We start from the raw sequence: 23,054 nt of genomic DNA, 5'->3' as shown, positions 1-23,054 counted from the left end.
TGGATAAAAATCTTTAATTAGTGCAACATTTTGAATGTTGAATACTGTTATGATTCTCTAATATCAAAGTTTAAATTTCAAGAGATTCCACTTGATTATTATTATTAATTACTTGAATTTTGGAAACCATGTGAATAATAACTTCCAATTAACTGTGATAGCATAATGACAGCTTTGTATAATATAGCCTTATATAACATTTTTACAAGTCAGTAATTAAACTAGGGTAAGCATTAAAACTTAAGCTTAAGTAAAACAGTCAAACTTATTGGAAGGATAGAGGGATGACTTAATGAGTCAAAGGGTAAATGTACATCAGCCCTCATGAGAGACTTGGATATGAAACTGGGATGTCATCAAGAACCAAGGTGGTGGTAACTCTGTCTCTGAGGTTGTGACCTCTTGTATGTCTTCCTAATTCTCTTCTATTTTCCAAATACTCAGAACATCCACCTACTTGTGCACAGATATAGTAGCTACCTTAATAAAATGTTTATGTTTGCATTCAAATTTACATGACCCTATATAGCCAATCATTGAAGAAAAATATACTTTCAGGACACATGCGTGGCTTGGCAGTTGAGTGTCTGCCTTTGGTTCAGGGCATGATCCTGGATCCAGGGATCGAGTCCCGCATTGGGCTCCCTGTGAGGAGCCTGCTTCTCCCTCTGTGTCTCTGCCTCTCTCTCTCTGTCTCTCATGAATAAATAAATAAAAAATATTTTAAAAATACTTTCATTGCACCAATTACAAGTTCCTGAGAGAAAGAGAGAATTTGTTTTTTTCCCCTTGAGTCTGTTATTCATTGCCAGTTCAATCAGCTACCACTCAGACTCAAGTGGTACTTATGCTTGGTCCTTATGAAAATTGGAAGTGAAGGTACTCTGTACAGAAATATAGTGACAGGGAGGAAATAACTGGCTGGAGATGTGCTCTAATATACATCTTCACAAGTTTTATTCAGTTCAGTTGGAATTTGATTTGAAGTTCCCAAATTCTATTAATTCAGATCATCAGATCAATGTGGGAGTTTTGATCACAGGCTTTCTGAAGAAAGTAAATATTGGATTACACTTTGCTTTTGTGTCCTCTACTGTGTTCACTCAGTGCTAAGAATGCAGGAGGCATTCAAATGCAAAAATAATTTTATGTTCCTCAATTAGAAATGTTCCCCCATGTCTTGCATTCAAGGCAGAAAAAAGCATGAAGATATACATGTCAACGCCTCACAAACTTATGATTCAATTACATATCACTGGCCTCAACAATAATTCAATGAATTTCGATTATACTTGGAAAAGTTTTTCTGGCTTGAATTCAATACTTTTAGAGTTCTTGATTGCTTTTTTATGGATATAAGCCCTATGGTTACTTGGAGTTTGTCTTCCCAACAGAAATTCTGTGGGGAACATTTACTGTATTTCCATCCTGCATTCTTTTCTTTCTGAAAGTACCAATGACGATCCAAGTTATACAATTAGGTCTAGAGAATGGTGTGCATATTTTGGTCAATTGGAAAGCAAATATTCATTTAAAAAATAAGTAACTTTTGAAGGCTTTTATGTTCAAAGGTGGTTTAGAACATTAGAAAGTATACTGAGATCCTGCCTTCCTGGCTTTTATAATCTAATTATGGGTATTATACAAAGAGATAGTTTTTAAAAGTTGTGAAATGGCAAATAATAATGTAAAAGGGTGGCAAAGAAAATATTATTCACTGCTGAAGCAGTTGTACAGTGAGTGAGTGGTAGAAAATTTCAAAGATGAAAAATGTTATTATAGATGTCTTTATTGTTATTCCTCAAGGAACTGTTAACAATTGTCCTGAAACATTTTTGGAACTGGACAGACAGAAGTCAGCACCAAAGAACGGAAAAAATGTTGTATACACATTCATAGAAGTAAGCAGAACATTTTTCTAAGAACAATAGGAATAGTCTGATTGGGGTAAAGGGAATGAGTTCTTAAAGATAGCTTGGATCCAGAATGTCAAGATATGAAAGCTTGAGTTGGCCTTAACAAAGGATTCTGAATTTTATCATTTTACATACTAAATTAAAAAGAAAACCGGGGATCCCTGGGTGGCTCAGCAGTTTGGTGCCAGCCTTTGGCCCAGGGCGCGATCCTGGAGACCCGGGATCGAGTCCCACGTCGGGCTCCCTGCGTGGAGCCTGCTTCTCCCTCTGCCTGTGTCTCTGCCCCCCCCCCCCTTTATGTCTATCATAAATAAATAAAATCTTTAAAAAAATAAAAAAGAAAAAGAAAAAGAAAACCGAAGATTGTTGAAGAGTACTTTCATCATGACCCTATTGTAGAGCTTTCTTTCTAAGATGTTATTTATAGAAATATTAACTACCACTGGACTCGCATAAAAAATACTCTTGCCTTAAGACAGTAGTACCAATAAGGCATTATCTAATACATGGTTATTACAAGTGAAGTAATTACTAAGGATGGCTCTGTGCAGCACTGGAATTCTCACTGTCCTCTTTGTTCACAAACCCAAAGTATCCAAAGTGTTTGTACTGTCTCCTACCCACATCCAGGCTGATTCTATTCCTTGGGATGTTTGTTGCTCTTTGTTCTCACCATCATCAAAAGCATCTTTGCCTTCTTATCCTACTTTAGTGAGTTCTCATAAACCTTGAAAAATAGTTCAATCTAAAAATGGACCCCTAGACAACTAAATCTATTATTTAACTTTCAGAGAAAATGACAAAACTCTCATACTTTGAATATATTATTTTGTAACTTATGATACTTTACTACCTTGAATGTCATAGTTTAATACTCCAGAACTTTATTTCAGATGCAGCTGGGTAATACTACTCAAAGATTCATATCATTCTTTGGAAGATGAAGTGGATATAAGCATTACTGCTTCAAAAAAAAAAAAAAAAGCATTACTGCTTCAATGTGGTCCAAAAATAGAAAGAAATGAGAAATTAACAGGGTAAGTGAGACAACTGAAACTAGGTCATACACACAATTTTTAATGTAATAGGAATCTCATTTTGACCTTACCTTCATCTGTACACTGATAAAATTTCAGGTACAAACATATTTGGAAATCTGATGGGACCAGTCTGATAGAATTCTATTCATAAGGAGGGAAAAGTTCTCCTGTATTTGCACTCATTATTGGGGTGTAGACATTTAAAATTGTATGTCTGAAAGGTAATGGAATGGCCTGATAGAAGTCTTTTTATATGGATACTGAAAGTCTCCTTGAGAGAAATTTCAGTCTAGGAAATCTTGAAGAAGTTGCCTAGCAAAATAACATTAATTCAAAAACAAATTCTTAGTAATGAAAAGGGGAAAACAGGTTCTTTGTAGTTACGATTTCTGTGGCTTTACATTGGCTTTGGTCTTATCCTTGCATTCATGTAAGGGACTAAAAGAAAAATTTCAAAAGAGCTATTTGTGACTGAAACGTAACATCACTTTAAAAGAATTTAATCCAAAATGGTGGGAACTTTCTCTTATTGCGGCCCGCTAACTCAACCCAGCAAATTAAAATTGTACTAGACACAGCAGGGTGAGGTCATGATACATGTCTGTCAGAGCTCATCAAAGGCAGGGCTGGTTCCAGGAGGACCTGGCTCTCACCAGGTCTCACTAGAAGGAGCACTACCCATTAATCATAAACTGTGGACAGTAAAGCTATCCAGACAGAAAAGCACAAGGAGAGATGGCACAAAAATTAATTTGTGTACTTCACCTGGGTCTGGAGACCTTGCATCAGAATGTGAGGACAACAAGAATAAGTGAGAGTTGAGTTAACTGTTGATGTGACTTCATCTGAACCATGAGCTCTGGAGAGCCTCAAATTGTGTTATGTATCTCATCCAAAAACACAATATGTTTTAAATGATAATTTTTCATTCTGGCCCTTTAAGATTTTTTTAGATCTCTCCCAAGACATTCCAGGCCGTGAATAAAAATACTGTAGTATAAGGAAATGATAAACCACTTAAACTTTGTGCCTTTGTTGGGCATCTCTTGCTATTCCATTCTCATTGTCAGAAGCTTCTTTTGCCAAGACGACTTCCCTTGACTCCTTCCTTGGGCAGTATTTGTATTGTCTGCTGGTAAGAGGTCTCTAGAAATGTACTCTTCAGCAGAGTCCTAGAATCACTCATACCATGCTGCACCTTCACCAAAGCAGGAAATAGATGATATTATTTTTCTCCATAAATGAATCTTTAGATCTTGTTTAATGGTTCCACTGCAAGTACTAGTAAATTATTAAAGTGAGAATATCCCTTCTCTATTTGGAAAAGATCCCTTCATTCTCCCCATCTGTTGAAATCTCTCTGGTTCCTTAATGCCCAGTTAACACCTAGTCTTTCAACAATGTCATCTCGAGTCATGTCTTATATACAAAAAATATAAAACCCAAAACAATCATGGTTTCCTCTATGGGAAATATTTACTATGCTGCCAAATTAATAAGCTCACTGTTCTCACAGTAGCTTTATGTAGAATTTGTTACTGCCTCCTATATCATGCCTTTCAATTATGGACATTTTGTCTTCTCACTAAATTTTATAGGTATATAACAGCTAATATTTATTGAGTGCTTATTGTATACCAAGTACTGTGTTAAATTCTTAGAACACAGGGACCTGGGTGGCTCAGTGGTTGAGCATCTGCCTTTGGCTCAGGGCATGATCCTGGATCCGGGAATCGAGTCCCTCATTGGGCTCCCTGTGAGAAGCCTGCTTCTTCTTCTGCCTATGACTCTGCCTCTCTCTCTGTGTCTCTCATGCATAAATAAATAAAATCTTTAAAAACAAACAAACAATTCTTAGAACACATTATGACATTTACAACTGTGTAAACCCACATTTCTACTTGTAAGTAAGAATCAGACCAATTGCCAAAATTTCAACTCTGGGACTCAAAACTAATACTCTTTAACTTCAAATCCATGTTCTTTATCACATCATTATATGTCAAATACCACATTACTTACAAAAACGCTACACAAAAAATTATTAAGTGCTCATAATGATTTCTTGAATGGAACTGCTCATTGTAACAGAAATACTTGTTAACTAAAGTATAAAACTACCTCACCAATAAAGGTTTAACAATACAAAATTTAACTAAAAACTACCTCACCAATAAAGGTTTAACAATACAAAATTTTACTAAAAAAATGAAAATAATCCTAACAGCCTTCCTGTCATACTCTAATAAATCTACAACAAAGAGAAATGTCTAAAAACTTGGGGAAAAATCCAGCTATGAAAGTACTAAAAATCTCCTTCACCTTCTTTCTCTTTGCTTTGGTTGTTTTTATGCTAGCATGTTCTGTATTCTTCAAATTGTTTTCGGCAATTCACAAGTAGAATATATATTCAGTAAGAACAACTTCATACAAGGGATCTCCAAAAATCACGAGAAAAGATTTTAAAAATTTCATTGAAACTCAAGGTGCACAACATATGACAATAGATATGGGAGGACACCAACAATAAAATTTTTATTTAATTCAATATATATTTATCAAGTTCCTACTATATGACATTTCAGTTTCTTATCCTGCCATAATGATTGTTAGTGGAAGAGGAGCTGAGTTGATGGGTACTCCAATTCTTGGCAGCAGTGATAAAGATGAATTACAGGAACTAGTTTCATTTTTAAAAAGAGAGAAAGAAGAACTATATGTACTTATCCTGTCCTACTTTATGGAACTTTTTGCCATAACCACATAAAATGTAAAGTATTCTTCTCTGGTAGAAAAAAAGAATATAGCCAATATGTCACTCAACCAATCCAGAGTGGGGGATTATATAATGTGCCCAGAGTTGGAGATACTCTTATCTCTTGGCATCAGAGGATATCCTTTTCACCATTTTTCAAAATCATTGACTTTTCCAGGTTTTATTTCAAACTGAAATTTCAAAATAGGCTCTTCAAAGGTCTTATTCCTCTTATTTTAATGAATAAAGCACAAGGTATTTTTAAATAATCATATCTTAAAAATGGGATTTTATTATAACTATTTTAATTTTCTCCTTTCTGAAAAATGTCTATATAGAATTATTATATTGGCCAAAAATATCTTAACAATTTTAGCAAGGACATATGATAATAAAGACAAATGTTTTATAAATATTAATAAGAGACCATAAATATATAACCTCCAAAATTAATTACTAGTATTTTATAAGAAGAGGTTTGAAGAAATGAAATAAAGTAAATATTATCTTAATAATACATTTTTATATGATGAAACATGTATCTTTTCCTCTGTAAATTTCAAGACCACGGTCATGGACTTTTGCCAAAATGATTATTTCTATGTGGATATCTAAAGCAATCTGCTTTGTATGCATAAGCAGTAGGCTATTATGCAGAATACTAATTATTGTTTCTAGCTAGAAATATTCAACGATTTTTTACTTACAAAAACTGCATATCATGAAATTTGATTAAAATCCCTTGTTTTTGTTACTCTTTAAACATGTCCATAATTTAATATCTGTGGAAAGCACATTCCAACATAAATGTGTATTTTGGCAAATTCCATTTATTGCCATACCATTTTATCATACAATACATTTCGTGCTATGATTATAGCTTTGAGGTTTTAATACTAAAATGTAATACTTACTATTGTTATTTATTTATTTATTTATTTATTTATTTATTTATTTATTTATTTAGTATTATTTGTGGTACAGTTTTTAAGAGTTTGCTAAAACCTTTTGATAATATAATTAATTAAAATTGAAAACAAGGAAATGACCATTATCAGCAAATGGCATTTATCCTGAGCCACAGAATTTATCCATTTTGTGATTAGGCACCAGAAAACTCAATTTAGCTTCTTTTTCCTAAGGAAAGGTTAATTTAGCAGCAACCATACCTACCTTTCTCCGAGAAGCACAATGGTTGATAAAATCCCATCATGCTGTTCAGCAAATGAAAGGGTCTATTTTATATGATTACAGGGAATGAGGCTCTGCTTGTTCACCATGAGTCCAGGAATGCTTAAGTACTTATCTGAATAGGCCTTGGCAAGCAGAAATATCTGGGGAAAGCTTAAAAGAAACATTCAAGTAAAAAGAAGATGCAAAACCAAATCTTTTCTGATGATTCAAAAAACCTTTACACTAGTTGAGGAGCTAGAGTGAGAAATATTTATTCTTTGGGATTTATAGTATTGGCCTGGACAAGAACTATAGCAATAAGTAAGTCATATGGCACCTAACACTTACACAAACCTTGTTTCATGCTGTAATCTGGGAGAAAATTAGCACACATAAGTTAAAGCTTTTATAATCTTTTAAAAGATGTACATTGCAAAGCCTTTATAGCCTACTTGTAAGCTCCATGTAGTGGCTGGCATCTAGTAGCTGGCTGAAAAAAATTCTTTCAGGCAATGTTTTACTGTCTTTTCGAAGCATTGCAAATTGCTTTACCAAAGACTGGGATACTTCTCTTTTTTCTTAGTTGAAAAAGCGAAATAAAGCTATAGGCAGCAGAGATAATCACTAAGGAATCATCAGTAAATTTAAATTTACTTAAATTTAAATTTATTATGCCATTTAAATCTCCCAGTTAATGTTTAGCAACACATAAAACAACAATTTGTAATGGTGACTAAAATTTGCATTTGTATATTCTTTTCATTAGAATCAATGCAAAAGGCTATATTTTAAATAGTTTCAATATCGTTTGCCTTTTAAATAGGAGTCTATGACTCCTAGAATTTTACTAGTCTCCTAGGACCCATTCAGATAATTTGAAGGGGGTCTGTTAGAATGAAACTACTATTTACAGGAGATATCCATAGTAGGATTGTGATTATTCCTCCATCCTTGCCTTGCTGATTTCTTCAGGTGAGCTCTATCATTATTTAAAACTATCATAGGCTGAGGCAATTTTAGGCTATTATAGCTTTCCTCCAAAAGTACTTTTTTTTTTGTTTAAAATACAGAACTATGGAGTACTGCATGAAAGATTATATAGAGACTCAAATATAAAATGTTCATTTTCTGAGGGATCATTCTAGTCATAAAGGAGGGAATGCCCTAAAATAAGATACACATTTTTATCTTCCAGTTCTTGTCATTTGCTACCTCTGTTCCCTAAATCTGCCCGGTGCCATAGCTTAGAATGTATTCCTATTCATTCTACCGCATACCAACCACACTGCTACTCTAACAATTCTGCTTTTTTCTTTTTGGAAATTATTTTTATTACTTAGTAGTACACAAGAAAAAGAATATGTAATGTAAATTTAAAGTATAAAGAATATCAAAATAGCCTATGGGCCTACTCCCCATATTTAGCAATTAAGTATTTAACAAAGCCTCAAAGCCTTTTGCTTCTCAGTGATATTCTTTCTTTTCCCATAAAAGTGTTAATACAATTTAAATTAGTGTTTCTCATTCCTATGTTTTTCACTGCATATTTGCTACATATATATGTCCATGAAATATATACAGTTTAATGTGTAGGTTTATAGGCTTTATATAAATGATACCATACTTTATTCTATGATAGGATATTTTTGTGATTTAGTCATGCTCATTGCTGAAGGGCTGATGCCTCAATTTTTACCCTTGTATATTATTTTTTAGATGATTATAAGACACGGGATTTACTCATTTTCCTGGTGATAGTAATTTAGATTATTTCTAGGTATTGTTTTTGCTATTAAATATAAAGCTGCAATAAACATTCTTGATGGTATCTCTTGGTATACATGTCAACAGTTTATAGAATTTTGTAAGGGCCAAGAGTGTATGTATTTTAACTGTACAAGAGAATGCCATATTGAATTTTTGAAGTTCTTGCACAAAGTTACACAGTGACTAGCAGTGTATAAGTGATTCCCTTAGTCCACATTTTTGTAGACCATGATTATTTTGGAAAATCACACAAAAATCTCTGTTGAAATTTTAATTTAAGATCATTGGATATTTTGAGGTACCTGGGTGGCTCAATGGTTGAGCACCTGAGTATCTACCTTTGGCTCAGCTCGTAATCCTGGGTCCTGGAATAGAGTTCGGCATTGAGCTCCACACGAGGAGCCTACTTCTTCTCCCTCCACCTAAGATCATTGGATATTTTAACTGATTTTGGAATGCCTAGCTTTAGGATAGTGGCCTTCTCCTCCATACATATGATTTGTCTCTACTTATTTAAGTTTAATTTAATTTCTATAAGCATGGCTTAATGGTAAATGTCTATCAAGATTTTTAGTTTGTTGGTATAGATGAATACAATTGGTTTTTGTATATTGATTTTAAATGTAACCATTTAAATTGTCTGATGAATTATAATAACTTTTTTTCTAAATTTTTGTTTTGTCCTATATAAGCAATTATTTACTTTGTGACTAATACAGATGGGAGAAGATATTTACAAATCATATATTTGAGAAGGTTTTAATACCCTGAATAACAAATAGTTTATACAACCTTATATCAAAAAATAAACAACCCAATTAAAAAATGAGAAAATGACTTAAATTCAAGACATTCAGAGGGCCAACAGACACATGAAAAGATGCTCAACACCATTTGCCAAGATAAATGCAAATTAAAACCACAATGAAACATCACCTCACATTAGTCATATTGGCTATTATCAAAAAGACAAAAAATAGCAAGTGTTGGTGAGGATGTGGAGAAAAAAAGGAACATCCAAACACCGTAGGTAAGTTTGTGCATTGGCGCAGCCACTATGGAAAAAGGTATGGAGGTTTCTCTAAAAATTAAAAAAAAAATAGAAAAATTATATGATCCAGCCATCTACTTCTGGGTATTTATCCAAAGAAAAGAAAAACACCAATTTGAAAAGATATATGTACCCCTATTTTTATTGCAGCATATTATAACAGCCAAAACATAGAATTAACCTAAAGGTTCACTAACATATGAAAATAAAGAACATGTGGCGCACACACAAACATACACACACACACACACACACACACACACACAGTGGAATGTCTCTCAGCCATGAAAAAATACAAAACTTTGCAATATGCAACAACTTGGATAGAACCAGGGGGTATGTATTACAGTGAGTGAAATAAGACAAAGAAAGACAAATACTAAATGATTTCATTTATATGTGAAATCTAAAAAGCAAAACAAATCACAACAGAAACACTCATAGATAGAGAAAACAAATTGTTTACAAGATGGGGGTGAGTTTGGGGAGTGGGCAAAATAAATGACGGGAATTAAGAGGCACAAACTTCCGGTTATAAAATAAGTAAATCATAGGATGTGAGGAGTATAGGGAATATAATCTATAATATGGTAGTAACTTTGTATCACATCTGGTGGTAAACAGATTCATCATGGGGATCATTTTGTAATGTATAAAAATAACTGAATAACCAACAGTAATCCCCCCCACACATATACACACCACTACTGTCTAATTTATGTAACAACTTAAGCTAAACTTTGAACACTACCTAGGTACACATCACACAACTTTTCCTGCTCCAAGGAAGAAAACTGTAATATTATCCTAAAAGAAAATCCCCAGCATAATGTACCAGGCATAGTGTCTGGTGTTTATTGAATGAATAAAGGAGTCAAGACAGTGGAAGTCAGACTAAATAGAAACCTTCTATTAAATGGTTGTACCAAACATAGAAAGTTTGAGGAGGAAGTTCCGCATGGTCAATTAATGTAATAAAATTTGGCATCATTATTTGTGTTGAGATATTAATCAGAACACTCACTTCTTTATTTACAATTTTTATGACTTTTTTCCTCCTTGACTTTTTGCACTAAACAGGATCTTTAGTAAATGCTAATTAGAACTGGTAAAATAAACATCTGCTCTCAATCTTAGAAGATTTTGAAGTTTGAGTGTTAAATATGATGCTAGCTGCAGGTATTTTCTTCAGATACCCTTTGTTACGTTGAAGAAGTGCCCCTCCTCTGTATTCCCAGTTTTCTGAGATTTTTCCTTAAAGATTTATTTACTTATGAGAGAGAGAGAGAGAGAGAGAGAGCAAGTGGAAGGAGGGACAGAGGGGGGGAGAGAAAGAGAGAATCCTCAAGTAGACTTCCCGTTGAGGGTGGATCCAATTGGATGCAGGGCTCAATCCCAGGACCCTGAGATCATGAGCTGCGCCCAAATTAAGTGCTGGCTGTCCAGCCAACTGAGCCACAAAGGCACCTCTTCTGACATTTTAATAAAAAAAATCATAATTTGTTGTTGAGTATTTTCAAATGCTTTTTCTTCATCTATTGAGAGGATCATATAGTTTCTTCTTTATGTTTTAAAATGGTGACTTTCACCAATTGATTAACTTCTGAATACTAAACTAGTCTTGCTTTCTGGGATAAAGCACATATGGCTATGTGTGGCACTTTTTTTATATTTGTTGGATTCAAATTGGTAATATAATAACTTAATGATAATGTCCTCATTTTGGTATCTGAATGACACTGGTCTAGTGAGTTCCTAAGTTCACTAATATACTTCAAAGTTTTTACTTCTTTGTTCATCAGTTTAAGTAATTCATGTCTTTCAAGTAATTTGTCCATTTTATCTAATATGTAGAATGATAGGCCCTATGAAATATTTTAATATTGGAGTATCACTGACTTTAAATTCTAAGTCTTCTGATGGTGACACTCAGTGTGATCTTTCAATGAAAGAATGATGTCCCCCTAACATGTGACTTTATGCAATATTGTCATGCTGCTTTTTTTGTCATTCTTTTTATAAAAGATCTTATTTATTTGATAGAGAAACAGCACAATCACGGGGAGCAGCAAGCGGAGGGAGAGGGAGAAGCAGGCTTCCTATCATTAGGGAGACTGATGCGGGGCTGAATCCCAGGGTCCTGGAATCATGACCTGAGATGAAAGCAGATGCTTAATCCACTGAACCACCGAGGCACCCCTTTTGTCATTTTTCTCCATAATCAGTACTCTCTTCTTTATCCATCTATCAATCCTCATGCACCTTTCAAGACTATTCTGAAATTTTGCCTTCTTGTTCAAGATTCACTGGTCTGGGACACCTGAGTGGCTCAGTGGTTGAGCATCTGCCTTTGGCTCAGGTCATGATCCCAAGGTCCTGAGATGGAGTCCTGGATCAGGCTCCTTGCAGGGATCCTGCCTCTCCCTCTGCCTATGTTTTTGTCTCTCTCTGCGTCATTCATGAATAAATAAATAAATAAATAACATCTTTAAAAAAATTCTCTGGTCCTACTTATGCTCAACATTCCATGTAATGGTGTCACCACTCTTTATTACCTCATTTCCTTATTCAATTATTTATCAAAAAATATTAAATATGTGCCAAGCATTTCCCTCAGTGTTTGCGTGTACAGTGAGATATTAAATAGATTATACCTATTTCTTCATAAAAATTTAGCATCCACTAAATAAGTTAGATAATAAGTAAGTAAGCAAGTAAATAGATGCACTGCAGAGAAGAAATTGGGACTGAGAACTTGAAGTATTATATTAAACTTGAAAATATCCAGGTAAATGTACATTTTAATAAAGGGACAGTATAAACAAAGAGTGGAGTATTTGGGAAGTAATATGGAAAAGAAAACTGTGGGGAGGATTTAAAAATGAAGTTGGAAAGTAAGCAGAGCATTGCCTAAGTCCTTAATAGTATTTGCTGATGGATTTTTTTTATCTACTTGAAGAACTAGGAGATGGTGTATTAGACAAGCTATATAAAATCTTTCATTTGCTACATAAAACCTAGAGTAAGAATGTGACATTAATAGTGGCAATATAAAAACATAGAAAAAAGTTCAATTGCTAGGGACAGCCATGCTAGCAATCTAATTTATAAACAGTTAATCACTTTACTAAAAGGATCCTCACCTCATAACAGGAGAAAATTATTCCAAGAAAATATTTATTTTATTGAATTATCTCTCGGTGATTTGATTTCTATCCTACAGAACTACCACACATATATATTCATTTGGCTGTCTTTAAAAGCCATTGTTTCAAATCTTCCTTAGAGGATTTGGGAATGAAAGGTTGAATGAGAAACTCATAAAGAAATTTTTACAAATATCAGGATTCATATACTTCAGATAGATATATTAAATAATATAAAGCAGAGAGATCATATACAAATAAAGCAATTTATAAGTGTCATTGTGTTATAATAAAACTGTATAGTCTTGAGTGATTTGACATAGTTATTCCTTTTACGTTTATCTTTTTATTCTATAAGCACAGCTGTTATACCAAAGTAGATCTTCAACAAATGACTAAATCAGTCTCTTATTGTTAAAAGATATGTCTTGGGAATATATGTCTTAATTTCAAGGAAATTAAGATAAGTGAATAGTTTTTTAACACATCCTATACTTTACCTTACAATTGTATATTTTGATTCCATAACATTTGTTGGTCAATGTGAAATTTAATGTGTTATCATGTTCTATCTTTATTTTTCCCCCCGTGTGAATATATTAGCTCAATTAGGATGGATGCTTTATTTTCTAGTCAGTGGCTGCATTTTGCTTATTTCTGTATACGTCATAATATCTGACATATTGCTAACCTCAGAGAAGACCTTTGGTAATCTTTTGTAGTTTAAATAAACTAAATATCTGAGATAGTTATTTCTTACTAACATTTACCTTTTTGTTTTGTTTTGTTTTCTAGGTAAGCAGATAACTCTACTTCTGAGCTTTCACTTAGTTCAGATCATATGACTAGCTCTGGCGAGTAGGTAATAAGCATTTGTGATATGTTTCATTTCTTGTCCTAAGCATTTAATTCTAGAACACATTTCCCTATTGTCTTCTTTCATGCAGAATAGCAGAGGGGACATATTCCTGATGGTGAAGCTAAAAGATGAAACAGCTTCTGCTGGCCTGAGTCCCTAAATGCCTGTGTGGAACAGAGCTCTGTACAAACCTCCATTAGATATACAGTGGAACAAAACATTTGTTTTTCTTAAGCCACAAAGATGTTCTGGAATGGTGTGACTGCAATAAAGCAAACTTTATCATAATAAATTTATACCTTTATTCTTAAGGTATGAAAAACAAGTGTTTGTATAAATCTTAATGTTATCTCCTCATTCCATTTTCTTACTGGGCAATTGTTCAAATGGGAAAAAAATCAATAGTCCTAATGAGTCACATATAAACAACCATCCATTTGCTCTTCAAAGTATCCATTATTCTATGTAGGATGGACACTAAAAAAGTGATTTGACTACAGCAGATACTGAAAAAAACTTCAGGGGAGAGGGTTTGTACATAATAGATGCTCAATGAATTTTTGATTAAGAGAAACTTCATATCTTTGGGGTTTTTCAAATGTCCTGAAGACCATACATACATGAATTTTTAGCAATCCTGAACTAGATACATATTGTCCTCATACATTTTTGTCCAGAATTAGACAGAATCCTTAGTACCCAGCTAGAGAATTTTAAATCAAACTTTCCAAAAACCATAAAATGAACGTCTCTCAATATGCCCTCCTTTAGGGGCTCATTTTACTTTAAATTGAACCTGTAACAGATTTCTGGCTAGTATGTATTACAGGTTCCTCTCTACAGCAAATCAGGATGATATACAATGAGTAGGTGATGGGAGAGGAAAACTGTGTCTGTTCTTTTTGTTACCATCTTACCACATGCTTACTCTGTTTGTTGTAACATTTCTGTTTCTATCTTATTCCTTTCTAACCTCATAAGGCTATGTCTTGAGATTTTTGACGAAATATAAGTAAAAATTGTGGAAAAACAATAAATTGTTTTCCTGATATTTAAACCTCCTGACTCAATATTCAAACTAGGCTAGATTCCTATGAGTCCCTCGCTATTTTTCAAACTGCTCCAGCAACTGTCTGGTTTCTTTTTCTTCTTAAAAGCTATCATTAATAACCATTTCTTGAAGGTATGCACTCTGTGAATTCAAGATAGGATACTGTGAGTTGTTTGTCAACTACTTCCTTCTTTAGAAAACAAAGAGAGGAATTTCTACATGCGATATAAGAAAACAAGTAGAATTTTCAAAGTTTTAGTTTGTAAGACATATGCCATTGTTTACATAGTGGTTTCATTTTACATTCTCAACTTTCTTTTATATTTCTTGGTTTCATATTCACTACCACCCTCTACACATACCCACCCAACTTTCATTTTTTATTCTTTTTAATTTTTAAAAAAGATTTCTATTTATTTATTTGAGAAAGAGAATACATACAGAGGGAGTGGCAAAGGAAAAGGAAAAGAGAGAATCCCAAGCTGACTCCACACCCAGCATGAAGACTGCTAAGGGGCTCGATCTCACAATCCTGAGATCATGACCAGAGCTGAAATAAACAGTCAGATGCTCAACTGACTGAGCCACCCAGGCACCCCTCATTTTTTATTCTTGAAAGTAGAATTTATCACTCTGGCCCTTAGGTCAGCAGGTTCCTTGCTCAATCAGGCTTCAATAAATAGTTCAATAGTCCTGAAGGTACAATTAGAAAGAAACAAGAAACTCACAAACAGATCATTTATACATCAGGGAAAAAAGCCAGAATGGCGACTCACAACATACTCTAGTTTCACTCCTCATGGGACAAACTACCTTGGGACACGTATTTCTAATATTTACTATATAAGGAAATCCTATAATATGAAAAAGGGTATATTGACAGACACTTGAAAATAGTTGTTCTTTTAATATCTGTTGGTTGAGAAAGCGCTCAGGAACAAATGTCTCATAACACTTTTATGTTATTAACAGGTTGCACTGTGGTAAAAAAAAAAAATCTGTATCTCTGTATTTGTATCCATAAATCTAAGTAATTTATGAAAAAAGGTTTAGTTCTTACATTAAAGATTGGTGTCTATGGGTTAGTTACAAAACTACCACATGTGTTTCCTAATACCAGCATTTCAGCTGCTAGGCATGAAGAAACCCCACACCCCCGCCCCGGTGAGTGGGACCAGGCCTAACCCAGAGGCAGCCCATCCAGGTGCCTTCCATGAATTTAAGCAACAAAAACATTCTGTTTTTCCAAGATAAGAAAACTATCCCCCCCCCCCCCACCCTGACTGGAAAGTCCCTGAACATGTTCGCGTTGACCTTCAAAGAAGTCAATCATGTCATAACCCGAATGCTATGCTACTCCCGCGGTTTTTTGCCTTTAAAAGATGCCTGTAATTGCTAATCGGGGCTCTGCCACCTCTGAGGCGGAAAGCCCGTTTGCGCAAACGTTCAATAAACCCTCTTGCTTGTTGCATCTGCCTGTCTGGGGTCTGAGTCTCTGGGGCGTCCACCGGGACACGTTGGCACCCGTGAGCAAGGGTCCAACAGGCAGACCCCATCAGAGAAAGCTGTTATTGTGTCAGACAAAAAAGATCAACAGAATGGGTAAAGCATACAATGGCTCTTAAGAGGAAAATATTTTCAACATTTCTATTCACAGTACATTGGCCAAAGCAAATCACATGGCCAAACCAGACAGCAGGGCAGGAAAATGTTCTCCCCCCCCCAAAGGCAGTCTAAATAATACAGTATGGTAGGTTGCCTATATACATATTCAGAATTATTGAACTTCCTGTATCCACAATTCCTGGAATGGGACTTTCTAGATTCTCCCTTCAAGACATGGGGACTATTTTACCACCGTGTAAAGAGCGGCTGGCCTTGTGATTGACTTTAGACAATAGATAGTGGAATAAGTGCTGGTACTCTGCTTCTGAACATAGACTTAGGAGCCTTTCACACTTTCACTCTCTCTCTTGGATTCCTGCTGGATCCTGTAAAGACATGTTCACCCAACTGAGGAAATCCTAGAAAAGTCAGCCACAGGCTGCTCCTCAGTTTCCTACAAGTGCATTTTACTGATCCTAGCAGAGATCAACTAAGTCTGGCCCTGACAAAAAGCCTCATCTGGGAGACTAATAAACTCACGAGTAATAAAAATAGGTTGCTATCTTATGACATATTTTAAGTTATTTTGTTACATTACTGAGGTGGTATTGTGACAATAGATAACTGAAACACATGGCAATTAGCAGGGTATAAAACCTTACAAAGGATAGTGATGAATAATTTAGAAAAGTAGTATAATTTTATACATATTTTAAGTGAATTCCATTTTGTCTAAAATACAGAAATAAGAGAACATGGTACATATACCATTATTCAGACTGAAATGGATTAGTACATTGAAGACTCATGAACTTCTTAAAAAACTGTTAACTGTTACCTGTTATCATTCCAAGAGTTCCAGATTAAGAAGTTGGCAAGTTAAGAGAATTTCCATAGAATAAACTCCAAATTTAGAAAATGCACCAAGCATCAGATGCTATTTTCTTGCTAGCTTCTTTTGGTAGAATTCAGCTTTCTCATATTTTTGTAAGAAATATAAGAATAAATAATATACTTTTTATTAAGTATAAAGAATAATTTTTCATAAGAACTTTAACTTGCCTCCCCATTGTTCTTTTTTTGTCCTTAGATCTTTTTTTCTCAGGATTTTGTTCAACATTTCACACTATGTTCTCTTTCCTAAAAATTTTCACTCCATTTAGTTCCTTGTACTCTTTTCCTTGTATCGTCTTTTCTCTCTCCTCTTGTTTCAATAGACTAAGTCTAATTAAATGATGCTTTTTATTTTTCTGGCTACAAAATAAATGCATTCCTAAAAATCAATCTGCTATTTGTTGTTGACTTTAGTTTCTCTCATGGAGATAGTTTTCCCCTTACTGTTTCAACTTTCATCTGATTCGGGAAGAATCCCCAGTGTATATTTCTGTTGCTGAATTTTCTGTTAGTTTTATATTTTCAGCCACCTGATGGCATTTACTATACTCTTAAAATATTTTTTTTTCAGGGATCCCTGGGTGGCGCAGCGGTTTGGCGCCTGCCTTTGGCCCAGGGCGCGATCCTGGAGACCCGGGATCGAATCCCACGTCGGGCTCCCGGTGCATGGAGCCTGCTTCTCCCTCTGCCTGTGTCTCTGCCTCTCTCTCTATCTCTCTGTGACTATCATAAATAAATAAAAAATTAAAAAAAAAAAAAAAAAAAAAAAAAAAAAAAAAAAATATTTTTTTTTCTAAAATTCAAATGCCTCAGTCAACCAGATTGGAAATATCACTCATCTTTGGCTAGTTCCTGTATCTTATTCTTTTATTCCCTAGTCATTTAGGCCCACTTAAATTCTTATCTACTTCTTTCTTTGTGCACTATCAATATTGTAATCTACATATTTATCAGTTGATACCTTGACTGATCTATTTCATTTGGGGCTTGTCCAATTTAATCTGCCTAGCATATTAATGCTGGAGTGATTTTCCTAAAACATGACTATAGGGCAGCCCAGGTGGCTCAGTGGTTTAGCGCCACCTTCAGCCCAAGGCCTGATCCTGGAGGCCCTGGGGTTGAGTCCCACGTCAGGCTCCCTGCATGGAACCTGGTTCTCCCTCTGCCTGTGTCTCTGCCTCTCTCTCTCTCTCTCTCTCTGTGTGACTATCATAAATAAATAAAAAATAAAATAAAATAAAATAAGTCTGCTGACATATAAAAGTAAATATTCCCTTTAAAAAATGACTACAACCAGAACATTCTCCTTTCATAATTTCTTTAAGTTTTTATTTAAATTCCAGTTAGTTATCATACAGTGTAATACTAGTTTCAGGTATACAATTCAGTGATTCAACACTTTACATACAACACCCCGTGCTCTTAATAGCAAGTGCACTCCTTAATCCCCATCAGTGATTTCACCCATTCCCCCCACCCACCTCCTCTCTGGTAACCATCAGTTTGTTTTCTATGGCTTAGAGTCTGTTTCTTGGTGTTTCTTCCTCTCTCTCTCTCTTTTCCCTCCTTTACTCATTTGTTTTGTTTCTTAAATTCCACATATGAGTGAAATTATATGGTCCTTATCTTTCTCTGACTGACTTATTTCACTTAGCATAATACTCACTAGCTCCATCTACATCATTGCAAATGGCAAGACTTCATTCTTTGTTATGGCTGAGTAATATTCCTCTGTGTGTGCGTGTGTGTGTGTGTGTGTGTGTGTGTGTGTGTGAGCATGCGCATGCGCGCTAGATCTTCTTTATCCATTCATCCATCAATGGACACTTGGGCTATTTCCATAGTTTGGCTATTGTAGACAATGTTGCTATACACATCAGGGTGCCATATATCCCTTTGAATTAATGTTTTTGTATTCTCTGGATAAATACTTAGTAATGCAATTGCTGGATCATAGGATAGTTCCCTTTTTAACTTGCTGAGGAGCTTCCATACTGTTACGTAGAGAGGCTGTAACAGTTTGCATTTCCACCAGCAGTGCAACAGGGTTCTCCTTTCTCCACATCCTTGCCAACACCTGTTGTTTCCTTTGTTGTTGATTTTAGCTATTCTTTTTTTTTTTTTTTTTTTTTTTTTTTAAATTTTTAATTTTTATTTATTTATGATAGTCACACAGAGAGAGAGAGAGGCAGAGACACAGGCGGAGGGAGAAGCAGGCTCCATGCACCGGGAGCCCGACGTGGGATTCGATCCCGGGTCTCCAGGATCGCGCCCTGGGCCAAAGGCAGGCGCCAAGCCGCTGCGCCACCCAGGGATCCCAATTTTAGCTATTCTTTTAGGTGGGAGGTGATACCAAAATTTCTTAATTTATCCCTAATGAGAATAGGATATAGTCCATATTCTTTATGTAGCATGCTAAAATTTCAGACATCACGATTTATCCTAACTTTTCATTCTTTTTGTCAAATCGCCCCTGAAATCAAATATCTGCTATATGTAGCATAACAGGAATCACTCTTTATATTTGTGCACAGGCTTTATTATATTCTCTTTTTAAATGTTTTCTGCAACAGTCCAGATCTTACCCATTCTCAGGATGTATGTCAAGGACTCCCTAAAACAGAAAGAATTTTTGCACTAACACAGTCTAGCTTATTCCTCTCACAAACTGTTATAAACTGGTTTTGAGTGCAATCCTCTGTCTTAAACATAACTGTAATTATCATAAATTGTTGGACCCTGGCTCACGGGTGCCAATGTGTCCCGGTGGACGCCCCAGAGACTCAGACCCCAGACAGGCAGATGCAATTAGCAAGAGGGTTTATTGGACGTTTGCGCAAACGGGCTCTCCGCCTCCGAGGAGGAAAAGAGCCCCGATTAGCAATTACAGGTATCTTTTAAAGGTAAAAGAAAAAAAAAACGCTTAAAGACAAAAGAACCGCGGGAGTCGCATAGCATCCAGGTTGATTTCTCAGAAGGTCAACATGAACCTATTCAGGGACATTCCAATCAGGGTGTGGGGGGAAATGGTTTTCTTATCGCAAACAGAATGCTTTTTGTTGCTAAAACTTCAGGAAGGCACCTGGATGGGCTGCCTCTGGATTAGGGCTGATCCTACTTACAGGGGGGGTTTCTTCATTCCCTCCTCTTTGTTTGGGCTGATTTTAACCTTAAAATCTTAGGGAACATTCATTTTTTCAGTTTGGAGGGCCCGACATTGTTAATACCAGAGCTTGGGTAATAGACAATCTTTCTCAGATGAACTGGAGCAGCCGGTTGAGGACGCAGGGGCCGAAAGTTAGCAGCAGGAGCAGGATAACTAGAGGGCCCATAACGGTAGAGATTAGGGTGGTTAACCAGGGAGACTGATTAAACCAGCTTTCAAACCAGCCCTGCTGGGCCTCCCGGTCCCTTTGTCTTTTATTTAGCCTATCCCTGAGTTTGGCCATGGAGTCTCTGATGACTCCAGAATGGCCTGCATAGAAACAGCATTCCTCTCCCAGGGCCGCACACAGTCCTCCCTCTTTTAGGAATAGTAAATCCAAGCCTCTCCTGTTTTGAAGTCCTACTTCTGAAAGTGAGGTGAGGGACTGTTCTAACTTAGAAACGGACTGCTCTAGTGCCCGTAGATCCTCATCTACAGCTGCCTGGAGTTCTATATAACGTCGTGAGCCCTGGATCAGAGCAGCTGCACCAGTACCCACCCCAGTAGCGACCCCTATTCCCAACATAACGACTAGGGTTAGGGAGACAGGTTCGCGCCGAAAATGGGTGGGATGTTCATCATACTGATTTTCTAGAGTTTCAGCAGGGTGATAGAACACCCTGGGTATGATCTGCACCATGACACAGAAGTCGTTTGAGCTATTTAGAACCTTAGCTGACACACAGGGGGTGAGGCCTTTGTTGCATGCCCACCAAGTTCCCGGCTGGGGCTCCAGGTAAGAGTCAGTCCCTAAAATCAGGGCGGTAGTATTGCAGAGTTCCTGGTAACCCCGGGTGAGTATAGTTAGCCTTGACAGTGATGTAATCCCAGGAGGAGGAGGGCCTCTCATCCTGTGTCTCCCTAGTCTCGCACCCCCAATTTTTACAATAGAAGTATTCCCCTCCTCCACAGGTGGGATTTAGCCTGTGATCTCTGCGGTACCCGGGACAGACATAAAAGGGAAGAGTGCTGAGCATGGCCCTTCTGTCAGGCGAGCCACATCCTCCCCATGGGTCTAATCCCAGTCGCCCTGGAGGGCTTTCTCGGTTAGGGGCTCTAGAGGTGTCGAAGTATCCCTCTAGGTCCCATGGGCTAGGGGCCCCTATGGTTAGCTTGCATAGGTCAGGATATAGGTTAGGCCACCAGGTTCCCACGGGGGCGGTCTTAGTTATAGACCAGACCTCGTCACCCCCAGACGTTAGTACCTGCCAGGTTAACCTTTTGAGGGCATGAGGGTCACCTTTGGCGGAGGTGAAGAGCGCTAGGAGAGGTAGGAATATAACAACTGTCATTGAACAATTTTTGAAAGTCTTATCTTGAGCGGGTTTGGGTGTGGTGGAGCTTCCATTGGGGTGGCTCGCCCGGTCCGTCCTGGCTGGCGTCAGCAGTGCTCGTTGATGGGGCGCGCTTGACGTGTGAGGCGTGGACCCAAGCAGCAATGCCGTCTACCTTTAAGGCGGTTGGGGTGGTCAGTAGTACAGTGTATGGGCCCTTCCAGCGGGGCTCAAGCGTCCTGATGTTTCCTGATGTAGATGGAGTCACCGATCTGGAACGGGTGTGGGTCAGTTGTGTCTCCGGGGCGGTAGACAGCCGCAAGGGGTTTCCAGATCTGGCGCTGGATAATCTGGAGCGCCTTTAGCCTGTCCTGTAAACCGGGAGTGTTAGCAAGAGGGTCAATAGCAGAATCTAGTAAGTCCGTCACTGGTGGGGGACCTCCATAGAGAAGCTCGTAAGGAGTTAGCCCATGGCGCGCGGGAGTGTTCCGGACTCGGAACAGAACCATAGGGAGGAGTTGGACCCAGTCTCTAGTGCCAGTCTCCAATGTCAATTTGGTTAGGGTCTCTTTAATTGTTCTATTCATTCTTTCTACCTGCCCTGAGCTCTGGGGTCTGTATGCACAATGTAATTTTTAATTTATCCCCAGTAATCTGGCCACCAACTGACTTACCTGGGAGACGAAGGCGGGGCCGTTGTCCGACCCTATTACCTTGGGCAGTCCAAACCAGGGGAAAATTTCTTCTAGGATTTTCTTGACAACCACCTGGGCAGTTCTCGTTTGGTGGGGAAGGCTTCTGTCCATCCTCCTGTGGGCCTAGTGCAGCGGCCCGTGCCGTTTCATCGGCCATCCTGTTCCCCTCTGCTACTGGGTCGTTGCCTCGCTGATGCCCCGGACAGTGAATTATCTACCACGGCCGCCCCGGCTTTACGTTCACCATTTCGTAGAAAGCTACTCCCCTCGGTGTACCAGGTTGCTTCAGCATCTGGCAAAGGCTGGTCCATCAAGTCCCCTCTGGTGCCATGGACCTCGGCTAGGATCTGGTGGCAATCATGCATTAGCAGGGAGGGGGACTCGGTTTCTGGAAGCAAGGTGGCCGGGTTTAGGGATGTAGCCGTTCCGAACCGTATCCGCTCGGAATTCAGTAACATGGCCTGATAATGGGTGACCCGAGCGTTTGAGAGCCATCGATCAGGGGGCTGGCGGATGACTGTCTCTATAGCGTGGGGGGCCACCACAGTGAGGGGTTGGCTGAAGGCCAACTTATCTGAATCTTTTACCAGGACTGCCACAGCCGCTATTATTCGGAGACATGG

At 37.2% G+C, this 23,054-nt stretch overlaps 1 long non-coding RNA gene across 1 annotated transcript in view; it reads left to right on the top strand.

The window, feature by feature from the left end:
• The window catches only part of LOC121489088, a 31,593-nt gene extending 17,653 nt beyond the window's left edge, over positions 1–13,940 (top strand). The window contains exons 2-3 of the long non-coding RNA XR_005987269.1: positions 13,644–13,710; positions 13,796–13,940. This is a non-coding gene — a long non-coding RNA (uncharacterized LOC121489088). The remainder of the gene's footprint in view (positions 1–13,643; positions 13,711–13,795) is intronic.
• Positions 13,941–23,054: the final 9,114 nt, after the last annotated feature.

The sequence above is a fragment of the Vulpes lagopus genome, chromosome 4, assembly GCF_018345385.1.
Source record: "Vulpes lagopus strain Blue_001 chromosome 4, ASM1834538v1, whole genome shotgun sequence".
Lineage (NCBI taxonomy): Eukaryota > Metazoa > Chordata > Mammalia > Carnivora > Canidae > Vulpes > Vulpes lagopus.
This window is presented reverse-complemented; position numbering and strand designations above follow the sequence as displayed.